Below are 16240 nucleotides of genomic sequence, written 5' to 3' on the forward strand. Positions count from 1 at the left end.
GGTCGATTAAATACCTAAGTATATCTTCTCTAAAATAAAGTAAATACTTACGCCGTGGCTTGCGTGGGCGACGGCGATGCGACGCATACGACATCAAACCTTATCGATATGGAAGTATGAGACGCGACGGCGACGGTCGCGCACCGTCGCCCACGCAAGACACGGCGTTAATTAGATAAGTAAGCAGTGTCTTTTCAAAAGGACTTATTTCTATAAGTCAACAGAGGTTATTTTTATCTATGTCTTCCTAGAGAAATAAGCCTTGTTGACTTATAGAAATAAGTCCTTTTGAAAAGACACTCCTCAAGTGTTTACTTGATAGCTATAGAATATGAAAATAGTAGAAAAATAACAAGATTAATACTAAATTACAAGACAAGGTTATTTCAATGACTGTCGAAGGTAGTTTATTATTTTAACGCAAAAATAAAATAGAGCTAATAAAATAGACCTTGATTCGACTAACCTGAAGCCATTTTATGGTCTTCAACAGACGTATGCTATGCACTGTACTTAACCTAGGTAAGGTGCATTAGGCTAAATTCCGAAAGTCGTCTAATTTCAGGTGTACCCTTGTTTCGCCGACAAACTTTTCATCGAATATCATTTCATCGACAACAAATCATCGAAAGTTTAGTTCGAGTAAAATTGTTTCGAGTAATTTGGTTTCAACTACTATTTATTTGAAATTTTCTTAGTTTTAATAAATACTATTCAACTAATATTTCTTCATCGCTGATTCATTTCAAAGTACTTCAAATAGCAGAAATACAAAACATCGCAATTCATTTAGTCGACGTATTATTACAAAACTTTCTCATTTGTCGTACTACACATTTATGGATGTTTTATTCTAGGAAACTTCAAATTGTCGATTTTATCGTGGCACATCACATACGTCCATAATTAGACTATGACCATTGGCTTTAATCCTATATTAGAGTACTAGTAGGTTTAGGTTAGGTTAGAACTGCGATGCTACAACACGATGAACGGGTTTTAAAGTAGGTTTAGGTTAGGTTAGAACTGTGACCACACACAAAAACGACCAGTTTACAGAGTAGGTTTAGGTTAGGTTAGAACTGCGACCTACACGACAACGAATAGCTTTTAAACCACACACAAAAACGTCCAGCTTACAGAGTAGGTTTAGGTTAGGTTAGAACTGTGACCACACAGAAACAAATAGTTTACAGAGTAGGTTTAGGTTAGGTTCGACCAGTGATTTACACAGAAGCAAACGTATTGCAGAGTAGGTTTAGGTTAGGTTAGAACTGCGACCCTACACATCAACGAACGGTTTATACATATAGTAGGTTTAGGTTAGGTTAGAACTGTGACCACACACAAAAACGACCAGTTTACAGAGTAGGTTTAGGTTAGGTTAGAACTGCGACCTACACGACAACGAATAGCTTTTAAACCACACACAAAAACGACCAGCTTACAGAGTAGGTTTAGGTTAGGTTAGAACTGTGACCACACAGAAACAAATAGTTTACAGAGTAGGTTTAGGTTAGGTTCGACCAGTGATTTACACAGAAGCAAACGTATTGCAGAGTAGGTTTAGGTTAGGTTAGAACTGCGACCCTACACATCAACGAACGGTTTATACATATAGTAGGTTTAGGTTAGGTTAGAACTGTGACCACAGACAAAAACAAACAGTTTACAGAGTAGGTTTAGGTTAGGTTAGAACTGTGATCACACAGAAACAAACGGCTTGCAGAGTAGGTTTAGGTTAGGTTAAAACTGCGACCCTACACAACAACGAACCGTTTTTAAAGTAGGTTTAGGTTAGATTAGAACTGTGACTAAACAAACAGTTTATAAATTGTAAAATTTTAGAAGAAATCATAATTGAAATAATATTATTCGTAATGAATTGTATTTAATGTAAAACAAAATGAAATGAAAAAACACGAAATGAAACACCACGATATAAAGTATACTCGGAATAACTTATATACGAAGTAAAAGTCTACGGTTTGATTTTACTTGTGTCGATTGTTCTACGATATGAACTGTCGATGAAATGAAATTATTTGAAACGTTGTCTTTGAAATAATATTCGAACAAGTGTCTGTCGGCGATTCAAGGGTAAACCCTAATTTCAAGATTCCTTTTCGAAATTACCCGAGCATTTCTGTCATTCAAAATTACCCTAATGCACCTTACATACATTCAGACATAAAATCGAGCTTGTTCCCGAAAAAGGTAGTCTACTATTGAGTAGACAAAAACGACGCAAAGGCAAAAACGACGAAGTGTTATAAGTTTGAGTTGTGTCTGTCTATCTGTCTGTCTGTCTTTGGTATCCTAGCCCCCGAACGAATGAACCGATTTTAATTAAGTATTTTTTGGTTGAAAGCTGAATTTAGTCGGGAGTGTTCTTAGCCATGTTTGATCCACTATGTCGGTTTTTTTTTTAATTTAAATGTTATGCTTATTGTGAGATGCTATTGCTATTGTCGGTGAATGTACAGGGTCGATACCTACCGCACCTATACGGCTGTACAAAGTGCATAACGTCGGTATTCCGTGTAATTACTCCGAGCGAGTCCGTTGGAATTTTAACTCGCGCCCCCTCTCGGCGAACTTGTGTTATTAAGCCACTAGTTTCGCGCCTATCCTGCCATCGTATTACACACTAATACGAATTCTTTGGGTAACACATTGTCACCATAAATACCGTTAGTGATTAGAAAAGTTTATAATTATTAGCGGAGGAGGTGCGTTAGCGTGCGAAGAGTACCTAAAGGTAATGTCTGTGGTAATGGCATATAATTATGCTTAATATTAAGACTAAAATACAGGTCACCCTGTGCCTAATGCCTATTAGCACAGTATAATAAAGAGTACTATCGTACAGTATGGCCACTCCCGCTCCCCGCTAAAGGTGCCGCCCACCCCCTCTCGGTTACCTCACAGTTACCGCCTGTCAAAAAAGCGACCAGTCGATCTGTCATATTTCACTTATACAAGCATGGTACGCGTTCACATACATGAGCTTAGAATGTGTGCTAGGAACGCGCCTCTTTCATATATTTGATCGCCAGTGTCAGAGATGTGCTATTAGTGTAATAGGTAGACCGTCACAAGTTGAAAAATACCTCTTCACCACACCAACGGGTAAAAGCAGAGAGCTTTTGATTCTTCGAGGACGGATAGCAAAAACAAACCTAGTTGAATATAATTAAAAATTCTCGGAATTAAATTTGATATGACCTTAGAGCCGTTAGAGGTACCTAATATTAATTTATGATGACAGGTCAATGACATTAAATACTACATATCTAAGCAATTGAATGCTACAGGATAGGAGATAGTACGGATCCTTGAGGTACACCAGTCAAAGTTTAATTGAAGAGCAACTATTGAAGACTACTCATAGATATTTCTTCGAAACTCTTTTGTAATGTAGCAATCTAAAAGTATACAAATAAGATATCTGTCCTATACGAGAAATTACTATGACTTGCGCTATAATAAGATGTCAAATGCCTTATAATTATGGAGGTAAGTATTATACCTACGTCCATGGCCTTGTCATTTTTCCTTGTAGCTTTGCTCCATTTGACTGAAATTTAATGAGGTTTTTATTATGCAGTTTATAAGGAGTACTATAACAAATACCTATCTGTTATCAGTCAGATACCTACCTTATATTTATAACCTTTAAAATTTTGAAAAAAACCCCCGACCGACATATACCGATTTTCATAAAACTTGGCTAAGAACACTCCCGACTAACTCAGCTTTCAAACAAAAAAAACTAAATCGAAATCGGTTCATCCGTTCGGGAGCTACATGCCAACAGACACACACACACAGACAGACAGACAGACAGACAAACAGACAGACAGACAGACAGACACGTCAAACTTATAACACCCCGTCAATTTTGCATCGGGGGTTAAAAATTGGAAAAGAGATAGATTTAATAAAACTGTTACTCAAGTCGTTAGAAAGGTAGCATAAGCGAACTCGTGAAAACCAAAATGATACAGTAAATACACCGGACCTTAAAAAACACTTTGACATACTACCCATTAAAAAAGAAAAAAGTCAGTAAACGTCCAAGTTTAATGTAGACATCGTTTAAACGAGACGGATGTAGGCCTAAGAAGGCTAGTTGGTACCGATTTGTGCAGATCAGAGACAGATGCGTCCGCGCACGTCATTATCGGGGCTAGACTCCGCTTAAGAGGCAGACCACAAATAATAAATAATATCTGGGCGACCGAGCTTCGCTCGGTTCTATTTTAATATATCTTGTCTTTAGATAAAAAAAAACTCTTATAAATACAAAAAGACAAAAACAAAAACTTAATTTCTGGCCGGGATTCGAAACCCTGACACCTACGATCTATCTGCGTACATTAGACCGACCTCGTACGACTGAGCTAAGCGGAATCGAAAAATTAAGGACCATATTTTACGTTCACAAACGCGAAAGAAAAACTCATGAAAACTCGAAAATTCGCGTTTTCCGGGATCGTACGCTATCGATTTTTCACCCCGAAAACCCCCACGTAACAAATTTCAGCGAAATCGTTAGAAGGTTTCCGAGATCGTCGGTATATATAAATAAATAAATAAATAAATAAATATACAAGTTGCTCGTTTAATAGTATAAGATATTCATATTCATATTGATTGATATTGCACATATACATTACACGTCAGAAACATTAACATTCATTATAGATATTATAAAACATTATGAAGATTGATGCAGTTGCATCTAGTCCCATGGTAAAGTCATAAAAGCTTGTGGTAAGGGTACTCAGACAAATAAAATTTGGCAACTAATGTACAAGAAATTTACACAGATTTACTGAGTCCCACGGCAAGCTCAAGAAGGTTTGTGTTGTGAAGTTCGAACGCTTTCCAACAGTTACTCGTTGACCACAAACGTTTAGGTATAACATACTTGCACTGGCACTTGGCTTTTAGCATGAAAATGATAGAAAAACTACGGATCAATTATGTAATATGAAAAGTTGATATTTTTGGTAGATAAACATGTTTCAAGCGGGGATTTTAATTTCAGACATAAGGACACAAAATTCAAATTTTATTTTACACCAATGTTTGCAATTATTTTCTACTAGCTTTTGCCCGCGGCTCCGCTCGCTTTAGAAAGAGACAAAAAGTATCCTATGTCACTCTCCATCCCTTCAACTATCTCCACTTAAAAAATCACGACAATTCGTCGCTCCGTTTTGCCGTGAAAGGCGAACAAACAAACAGACACACACACTTTCTCATTTATAATATTAGTATGGATTATGCCAATTGAATTAATTCAGAAGTCGAAAACTCTATGTTATTTGAAACATAATCAATAATGTTATTAACATCTTTTTTCATTTTACAGTAAGTACGTATTAAGAAAAAAAGTTAATAGATTTTTGTTGGCTGCTTTAGCATCGCAAATTCAAGGTCATCGAGAGCAATCAGCCTCTTAATCCGACCGAACCGACAACTTTGTAAATTAAATTGGCTCCGCGCTTCGACTCCCGCAGAATTGCACTTCTTATGGCCGTAATCACCTTCTCCGACAACTTTCGATGCGTAAAAAGCACACATTAAAACTTGTCAATTACGCTCCAGTTAAATATAAATAATACACAGCTCTCTAATTAAATGACAGCGAGCGATGGCGAGAAGAACAATCGTCGACTCCGTCAATCGACACACATGAGGATTGTCCTAACGCCTACTAATATCGTTATCATTGTAGCTATCTCTATCGGTCTTCCGTCACCTCCACATTTTTTTGTAACATGGGTATGTTCATTCAAAATCGGTTCTGCAGCAGGCTTGGACCGTATAAAAGCACCATTAAAACTGGTGTCAATTACGTTAATTCCTTATACGTACAGTTAAATATAAATAATACACAGCTCTCTAATTAAATGTCATGTGGATAACGTTTTCCGTATAAATAATCTAGTAGAATGCGAGCGATGGCGAGAAGAACAATAATGGCCGTCGATGCGACTCGGGGAAATTAATTATCGTCAATCGACACACATGAGGACACGTAGCCGAATGCCCTAACGCTTACGGTAATATCGTTATCATTGTAGCTATCTCTATCGGTCTTCCGTATTGGGGCCATTTTTTTTAAATTGTCCACTCCACTTTTTTTGTAACATGGGTATAATATACCTATATTTGTATACATAAAAAATACCTATATTTGTATACATAAAAAATACCTATATTTGTAATATAGGTATTTTTTACGCGATTAATACTCAGAATCGCGAGGTCTTTCGATCCTGATAGGAGAAAAAAACTGTCCCAAGATTTCCATACATTTTTCGAACCTTCCATTCCGTTACCGCCATATAAAGTATATGAAAAAATGGCAACGGAATGGGAATAAAACCTTGAGACACTTTTTTTCTCTTATTAGGATTGAAAGAGCTCGCGATTTGAGTGAAAACCACATAAAAATTTCCAAATCCAAAAAAAAGGGGGGTGGACAACTTTGAGAAAAAATGGCTCATTGGCGCGACAGAGCGCGACTGCGTTGGCATTTCTCCGACGCCAAACGAAAGCGATACGCCGCTGGCTCTGTCGCGCCAATACGCAAGCGCGATAGAGATAGATATCTACTAGCGCTTCGTTTCGTGAGCGTTTCGTGAGCGATTGTGCCATTCGGCTAGCCACCCAGAACTAAATCAAGATAATAGAAGGAAAAATTATAAAATGTACTTACTTCGTGTGGCAAAAAGAAGGCTCAATGACTCCTTTGCTCGCTACGAGCGACAGTTTGCTCCTGAACGCTGTCTGCGTGTGACATATGGTTTAAATAACATAACCTAATCACAAAATTAAAATTTAGAAAAAACCCCTGACCGCGATATAGTAGACTGATTTTCATGAAACATGGCTAAGAACACTCCCGACTAACTCATCTTTCAGACAAAAAAAACTAAATCTAAATCGGTTCATCCTTTCGGGAGCTACGATGCCAGAGACAGACACACACACAGACAGACAAACATACAGAGAGACAGACAGACGGACAGACAGATAGACAGACAGACAGACAGACACGTCAAACTTATAACACCCCGTCGTTTTTGCATCGGGGGTTAAAAATGGCTCGGTGTTCAAAAATTCATTGTTTAAACAATGGAGGTTGTGAATCAAGGTATTTCCTATCATCGGTAAGTACTATTTGCCCTATAATATCTTTCATTAATTAAAAATCTATTTTATTATTTTTATCATTAAACGTCATTCAATCCGTGTTCACGGTTGTTTGTCAAGCAATTTTTTCATTGCGGCTTTAATTTGACGAGCCCGACTTCACGCGCGTTCAAAACGAGCGATGAAAAGATAGGCTATTCAAACTGTCGAGTCAACACTCGTGGCGTCAAAACATCGACGCAAAATGTTACACGCTCGGTCATGTCATCCGCCGAGCTTTTTCCTTCTATCTTGATAACTATAGTTCTGTGGACGGTATAATGCCTCGACGTTAATTACGCACAATAAGTTTTATCTAACGTTACAAACGGTGACCATTACGCCAATAAGGTGACCATAAATTGTAGGACCATTCGTGGTATTTATAATTACTGAAGCAGGTTCAGTGTTACGGACGATTTATTCGATCTTTATACAAACGTTGCACATATTTAGAGCAGAACCGCTACCATGCGATTTTGATGTTTAGGCAATCGTTATTCGACACTATAGTTTCCCTACAAATAGCTCTGTACTTTGGGCTCTGTAGTTGATGGGTCTGAGACTACGGAATCCTACACTGAGCGTGGCCCGACACGCTCCTGACCGGTTTTTTTTTTAAATGTGTACTATAAAAAATGTCAAAAGGTCTAAAATTACGGTTTCGTAGATTTGGTAGGACCACGTGGGCGGAGGGGGCAGTTAGTGCATTTTCACATTATCCGATCCGATATCGGATGTAGGACCGATAGATTTTTCGATTGAAATTCTTCCAACATCCGATATCGGATCGGGTAATCTGAAAACGGACTTACTCCATACAAAAATAAACCGTTATACGGATCATCCACTACACATTCGTTCGTTTCTTTTCATCAACCCATCAAAGCACTACTTATGCGTATTATTTGGTCATTAAGACAGGCATAAATATTAAAAAGTAGTTAAAAAACAGTTTCTTTTGTCATGCCCTGGGTGTAGTGGTGAAACGTGCCCGGTAATGAAGCCTGGCTTATTCATTAGTGCTTCGAGAAAAAGTTGTTAGTGCGTTAGTCATGCGAGGCGGTGCGCGCATGCACTCGCATTTTACTTGCACATTAAACTTTGCGAGTAAAGCATATATTTAATCTGAAATGAGTCCAGTTGGATGGTCCATCATGAAGAATTCAATCAGTTTCTTCTACATTACATTTTTCAAAGCAAAACACATTTCTACATAGACCAATTCGCAAGTATCTTTCACCGGAACACTAAAAGGAGTCGTCGTTTTTTTTTTCTTAAAAATAAATTTACTGAATTATTGTTATCATTTCTAAATAAAATGTACCAAAAATTTAAGTCCAATTTTAGAATACAATAGAATAGAAGAACTTTATTCAAAAACGCTTAATTTCAACTTAACTACCTACTGGAAGGGGTATTTTTCTTATAACTGGGCTATTACTGTACGTAGGTAGGTAAGTATTTTTATATGTATATAGGTATAGTTTGTTATGTAGTTTTTACTTTTTTTTAGATTTAACTTTAGTTTTAATGTTATGTTTAATCTTTTATGTTATGTTTAAAATAAACTGCTAATGGTAAACTAATAACACTAACATAATAAATATATTATTGTATTAAAGCATTTGACATTGACAGTTATTTCGTACAACAATGAACCGTTACAAATCATCCATTACACGCCAAGTATAGGAAGTTTCTTTTAATCAAAACATTAAAGTACATGGTCATTAAGATAGGTATAAATATTAAAGCAGTTTCTTTTGTCATGCCCTGGGTGTAGTGGTGAAACGTGCCCGGTAATGAAGCCTGGCTTATTCATTAGTGCTTCGAGAAAAAGTTGTTAGTGCGGGAGTCATGCGAGGCGGTGCGCGCATGCACTCGCATTTTGCTTGCACATTTTCTAGGTCACGACAACGCGTCTGGACTAAAGCGATTTCATGTTTATTAATTTATTTCCTTATTATTTTATTAATTTATTTTGCGGTCCTGGGTTCGAATACCGGTAAGGGCATTTGTTTGTGTGATGAGCACAGATTTATTTGTTCCTGAGTCATGGATGTTTTCTATGTATATAAGTATGTATTTATCTATTTAAGTATGTATATCGTCGCCTAGCACCCATAGTACAAGCTTTGCTTAGTTTGGGGCTAAGTTGATCTGTGTAAGGTGTCCCCCAATATTTATTTTATTTATTTAGGTAAATAATTACCACACACATGAGAAAAGACTAAAATTTTAACCATCTTATTCATACTTTTTATTTTATTGTAGAGTTTTATTTCGTTATGTTTCGGTAAAATTTCGATATAAGATTTCAATACCAATGCTTGACAGTGTCCCAGTAGATAAGTTATTGTGACTGAAGAATGTCATTTATTGGGTATTAGTGTGTCGAGAATTGTTTGCGTAGCCGAATGCACAAACGCTCACGAAACGCTCAGGATAATATCTTTTTCGTAGCTATCTATCTCCATCGTTCATGCGTAGCGCTACAGAGCCAAACTACCTTTCGCGGAATTTCGTTTTCGTTTCGCGTCGCAGAAATGCCATTCGGCTACAGGGCCTGGTACTTTTACATACGAAACGTTCACAAAATAAAAATATTTACAAATGCTTACTTACAATACCTACTTTAATTATCTTAAACAATATAATTACAAGCATATTTTTTTTATGACATTTATTAATTTTTTGTATGAAATATTACCAGCTTCAACATTAAAATAGGTAATGAAAGTTAAGTTAGATGTGTCAGTAAGTACCTAATATTATATTTCATCTTACATTTCATTGAGAATAGCTGCTCATGAAAGTTTGGTTCTAAATATAATTTAAATTATTATATGTATGAGTATAACACTAATTGACGATACAGGGTAAGTAATAATTTTATTGGTCATATGAAATACTGGTCGATGCCAGACATTCGTAAATCACATGTCTTTCACAAATAGCAAACATTTCATACATAATTATCAAGTATGGAAATCAATCACTAGTTTGTGTTAGTTCAGCACAATCATGGAGGTCACACGCGTTGTGCTCCAGGGATTCTTTAGGAAGGCAAAAGATCGGCCTGAGTGGAGGGCACTGCAACGTACAGCCACTTATGGTGGTCACTACCCTCAGTCATGGGGTTTCGATGAAGAAGAAGAAGATGTAAGCATTTCATCTCTTATAATAAGCGGATTAAATACCTTGCACATTTATATTTCTAACTTATATGCGAAATGTCATTTGATATTTATTTTGCCAGTCGCTTTTCGGTGAAGGAACACATCGTGAGGAAACCGGACTAATTCCAATAAGGCCTAGTTACCCTTCGGGTTGGAAGGTCAGATGGCAGTGGCTTTCGTAAAACTAGTGCCTACGCCAAATCTTGGAATTAGTTGTCAGAGCGGACCCCAGGCTCCCATGAGCTGTGGCATATGCCGGGATAACGCAAGGAGGATGATGACATTTATATTTCTAACAATAAACCATAACATACTTATTGTTGTCGGAATTCAAAACGGTTCTCATTATTAAATGCTTTACACTTTATTAATAATGCAGACGAGCATTGTCCAGTATGTGCATTCACTGCGATACTGCACGAAGTACTTTATTACATCTGACTTTAAGAACCCGAGCTAGACTTCTATATTGCTTCAAATATTTCGAATGAAAGGGACAGAGCCATATATACAAAGTACAAGCATCCTATTCACTCTCGTTAAACTGAAACTCATTAAATACGTACCTCATAGTCCCGTGTGCAATTTCTCTCATTAGTGAACATTGTAAATACATTCTTACGTATGGGAATGAGCGCTTATAAAGTTCGTTTGCTTATTTCAACAGTCATACTCGGTAATGGTGGCTTATTACTTTAAAATGGATATTTTATTACGTTTTGCCGTAGTTTTTGTTGAGGTGAAGCTTTAATAATGAATGGTAATGATGCATTATGTTTAGTCCATCAGTGGAAAACCTGTCAGTTAAACTACAGAATAAAATAAAAGTACAAGTACAGAAGTTAAAATTGAGTTAAATTTTCCGTGTTTGAAAGGAAGGTGCTGAGAAAGATCTGTGGCCATGTAAAAGAACATGATGTCTATCGTCAACGCATGAACCACGAATTAGACGCACTCATAGAACACGAAAATATCGTCTGGTTCTACAAGCCGCAGCGCCCGAGGACGTCCGGGCCACCGTGAAAGGATGCCGAACAACAGGGCTCCAAAAATAATGACAGGGTGGGCGCCACAACAAAAAAGACCGAGAGCCAGACCAAAGAAACGCTTGATAGATTGTGTAGAAGAAGACCTGAGGAAGACAAAAATATTTACTAACTGGAAGAAGGTTGCCAAACATCGTGACAACTGGAGGAAGATTGTGGAGGCCAAGACCTACAAAGGGTTGTAGCGCCAACGGAAGAAGAAGACAAGTACAGAAGGCTCACTGTCAACGACCTGTCAACGGACTGCATGCGACATTGTTCTATTACGCAGCGAGAAAGTCGCCAAATTTTATAGGCCACGAACTCGCGGCTGCCGAAATTGTAAGAAAGAAACGCGGAGTAAGCCGACCCTAGTTAAACGTGAGTTTTGTGCTTTTCAATATTAAAACCCGATCTTCCTAAGGAAGGGAAGTCCCTTGGTTATGAAAACTAACCTGGCCCGTGTTAATTGGGCCCCCGTAGACAATACTAATAAGGCGCGGCTCCATCTGTCTAATTACACGAAACTCGAGCACCCTTGTGAGAAGAGTATGCCGACAGTGTTGCCAGGTAACAATTTAAAAAATCTAATCTTACATTAAAGATCGAAAATCCGTAGACTTCGTAGATGTAATGTACGATGTACTGTACCTACTTGTCATAGTTAACCCACTCTGTGCTACTAGAGATTTTTATTTTCAATATTATTTAGAGTTCCATAGCTAAAATAATTCAATTCAATTCATTTATTTCAAGGACCAACTTAGATAATTGTTGTTAGTACGCAATTACATAATAATTAAATATATGGTTAGTATTCTACAAAACTAAATTTTCTATCAATGTCATTACAAAATTAGAATAAATAAATTAATTGAAACCCATGGAAGCGAAATTAAATCAAATAGAACTTAAATAAATGTCAGTAAAACTATAATATCAGTAAATTAATAAATAGGTAAAGTTTGGTCATGTTTATCCGTCTGTCTCATCACAGCCATTTTTTCACTGTTCCAATACTTTTCATATTTATAATAATTATAAATAAAAGTTAATTAACAAACTAAACTAACCTGGCCCGTGTTAATTGGGCCCCCGTAGACAATACTAATAAGGCGCGGCTCCATCTGTCTAATTACACGAAACTCGAGAGCACCCTCGTGATGAGAGGCTGTGAGTGTTGCCAGGTTACAGTTTAAAAAATCTCAAAGTATAATCCATACACTTCGTATACTGTACAGCGACTGTACATTTCTTCGCTAAACAAATCTGTGCATTCGACGAGTAAAGCGGTGTCGTTAGTCTTTGAAAAAGATCCTCGGATATGGATCGAAACATGTCGAGCGTCATATCGATTTAATTAAAACATGAGTAACTTGCTTAAAAATATAATAAATCTGCGTTACTACAGATTAATTTTCAATACTTTTTAGGGTTCCTTTTTCTAGAAGTTTTCACTTTTCATATATAAAAACAAAAGATAAAGTTTTCATAAATAGCATAGCAAAATACGAATGTCAATAAACGAAAATAAATAAGCAAATCAATTAAATTCTTCCTATCCTTTATGAGACAATGCATTTTCATCTTCTAACGCTAATAGGCTAGTTTCCTATACTTAAAATAAAATATTTTATGCAGTGCACGAAATAAAGCACCACATAATTAGAAGAAAAATATGGACAGTAGTCATTTTTAAACATAATTTCTATTTAATAAGTCAAAAACAAAGATATAAAGTAAATGAATTGACCGTGACGTCACTCCTCAGTATTTCATAGTAATTCCATATTAGCAAATCGTTTTGACACTCATAAAAAGAAACTGATTTGACTAGTAGGAAACTAGCCCATTGGCTCTGGCGACAGACGTCGTATCAAAATATGAAGAACGGCTTATCAAAGTTGTCTGAATTTGTCTGTCTTTCTAGAATAAATACCGTAGATGTTCCGATTTTACCCAAACCCTGGCAACTCTGTTTGCCGAGCCTCCGGAACACTGTAATAATACCGGCTAAGCGTGTTTGAGTGGCTCTTTTTCGGATCTCCGTACCCGTTTAATTAGCAGTATTATGCGTCTGAGTGTCGACTCAGGCTTGTTTAATTAAGCTAAGTCAGTAACAACAATCCATTAGTGCTATTCTTGTGTTTGCTATCGTTATGAAATGGCTTTAAGTTGCGATGCCTGCATATAAAGGTACTTTTTAAGAGGGCGGTAAACGCCGCGCCGTCAAGGTCTTTATTATACCTACATATTTACAAAGCTGTCTGCTCCTGGACCACGGAGACAACACCGTCCTTGAAACGTCGGAGTTTTGTTCTAAACGTTATATGCGAGTGCGACGCGATTAAGTCCCGTTTACAATATTAAATATGTGTAAAAATCGTGAAAGTTAAAATCAGTGTTACCCTACTCGTATTAATTATGTAGGTAATTGACTCGATCTGAGCTGTTTCTCGACTTACTTGCCATATGACTATTTGTGAGTGTGCACGGGAAAACGTCCCACTTTGTCGATTGCTATAAAGCCGCTTTGTCATATAAAGATACAAGTAAATCTCGCCTTAATGGTAACCGACAAAGTGGGACGTTTTACTAAACACAATCACATTTTTTGTCCTTGCTTACAAATTAACTTCATGCATTTTTTAGGCTTTATTTAAATCACTTTTTTGCAGATTTGGCCCGTTTTTATAGGGCTAGACCATTGCTTTCTCAGACAGGGTCAGGGGAGCCATGCCCGCCATACATAGACAAAAAAAGACTAAAAAACACGACAAGAAAAAAAAAATTAGTACAAGCCCATCTATCTTAAAAATCTTATCCTACCTATTATCCATACTTAATATTATTATAAATGGGAAAGTGTGTGTGTGACTGTTTGTTTGTCCGTCTTTCACGGCAAAACGGAGCGATAAATGACGTGATTTTTAAGTGGAAATATTTTAAGGGACAGGGAGTGTCATAGGCTACTTTTTGTCTCTTTCTAACGCGAGCGAAGCCGCGGGCATAATATAATATAACATCCACAATCTGATATAGTTATGTGCAAGTTGCAGAAACTTTCCAAAATAATCTTAGATTTCTTGAAAAAATCACGAAACTTTCACGAAAAATAAAGGGAATTTAAATTTATGAAATGAAAAGTTTCCATCCATACAATTGCCCATACAAAGTATGGAAAGTTTCCGAAGTTTCCCTATGTGAAAATTTCAGAATTTTGGAAACTTTCCGTCGGCACATCAGTAATTTGATATAACATAGGAACACAGCACAGTCAATGTAAGTTAATTAAAAGTGCGCTTGTTATTGTTATTAGCAGGGGTGTCGCGGGGAGGTCTACTCGATCCTAATTACAGATAGCTGGAGCGACTTGCCCGTCCCGTCTCGCCCGGTGTTCCCCTCGCCTAGCGAACAAGGCTGCAAGGAGTGTATGGCCGGTTTAAGCTAGAATCCAGAACAGACTCTATCCTAAAATCGGCCACAAAAAGCGGCATGAAATATATGGGACCCAATACCTAAATTCTACGACTCTTCCTTTTCCGAAAAGTCTCTATATAGGTAGGTATAATATATATATAGCAGCAACAGGCGCGTTTAAAACGTCTAAAGGCCGGTAGTATTATTATATTATAGATTTAGGGCCAGTTGCATCAACCACATTTGACAGACATATCATCGTCACGCAGCAGACGACTATGGATCTTCGCATACAATAAAATTTAACGAACGCTTTAACGATGACAGCCTGTTTGATGCAACCGGCCCTTAGTCGGTACTCTTAGGGACCATCCACACTCATAACTCATAAGACGCGTGTCTTGCGGCGCGCAACGGACGTCTAAGCCACGCCGCCCGAATTTAATTCAAAAAACGTCTCCTCAGTATACATTTTGTATAGGAAGGACGTAAGACGCGCCCCCAGGAGGCGCGGCAACGTCGTGGCGCGCGCCTCCTGGAGGCGCTGAGGAAATGTACTGAGGAGACGTTTTTTGAATTACAATCGGGCGGCGTGGCGGAGACGTCCGTTGCGCGCCGCAAGACATGCGTCTCATAAGTGTGGATGGTCCCATAGGTAGTAGATTTTAGTGTCTTGTTATTTAATTCTGCTCGCTAATCGCAGGCAAGCCGGAAGGAACAACCAACGTCTCGTTCGCAACGCGTTCTGTCGCGTCATGTTGGTATTATAACGGCTCTAATCGAATCTCCTTAATTAAGCCACCCGTAGATAATGGATACGTTAATAACGATAGATGTTTCACCTTTAAATTATATTCACTTTTGAGTATTTACATACTTTACATAAAAGTAAGTTCCTTGTTAAAAAAAACAGTTTCCTAGAGATGAAATGGAGTCTTTGATAATAACATTTTACACCGTAGACGTAAATTTTTCTATTACGGTGTACATACATATTCGAAGCTAATATTATGATAGGGGTGATATGATAGATCGAATCTCCATACTTAGGAGCCACGTTTTGGAATTATTTGGTTGTTGATAAGGGTAGATTGCTTTTCAGTTTTCCATGATCATGATTCATGTCAAAATATTAGAAGCTCGATAAAAATCAAAAAGGTAATTAGTTATCACGGTCTATACCCCGGTCAATATAACTCAAATGAAACTAACCGTGGATCGGACGCGGATGTTATCAAAATTGTAAATTTTACACTTAATAGTTTTATATCTGTTTAATTAATAAACCCAATAGGAACGGGATTGTAAACCTGTCGAACAGTCGGGCTAGAGCCGCGGGCGTGACTGAGACTTTATTCGACATGCACAGAGCCGTCAAAGTCAGACCAAACTAAGCTTGCA

This window comes from Leguminivora glycinivorella, chromosome 8, assembly GCF_023078275.1.
Source record: "Leguminivora glycinivorella isolate SPB_JAAS2020 chromosome 8, LegGlyc_1.1, whole genome shotgun sequence".
Taxonomy (NCBI): Eukaryota; Metazoa; Arthropoda; class Insecta; order Lepidoptera; family Tortricidae; genus Leguminivora; species Leguminivora glycinivorella.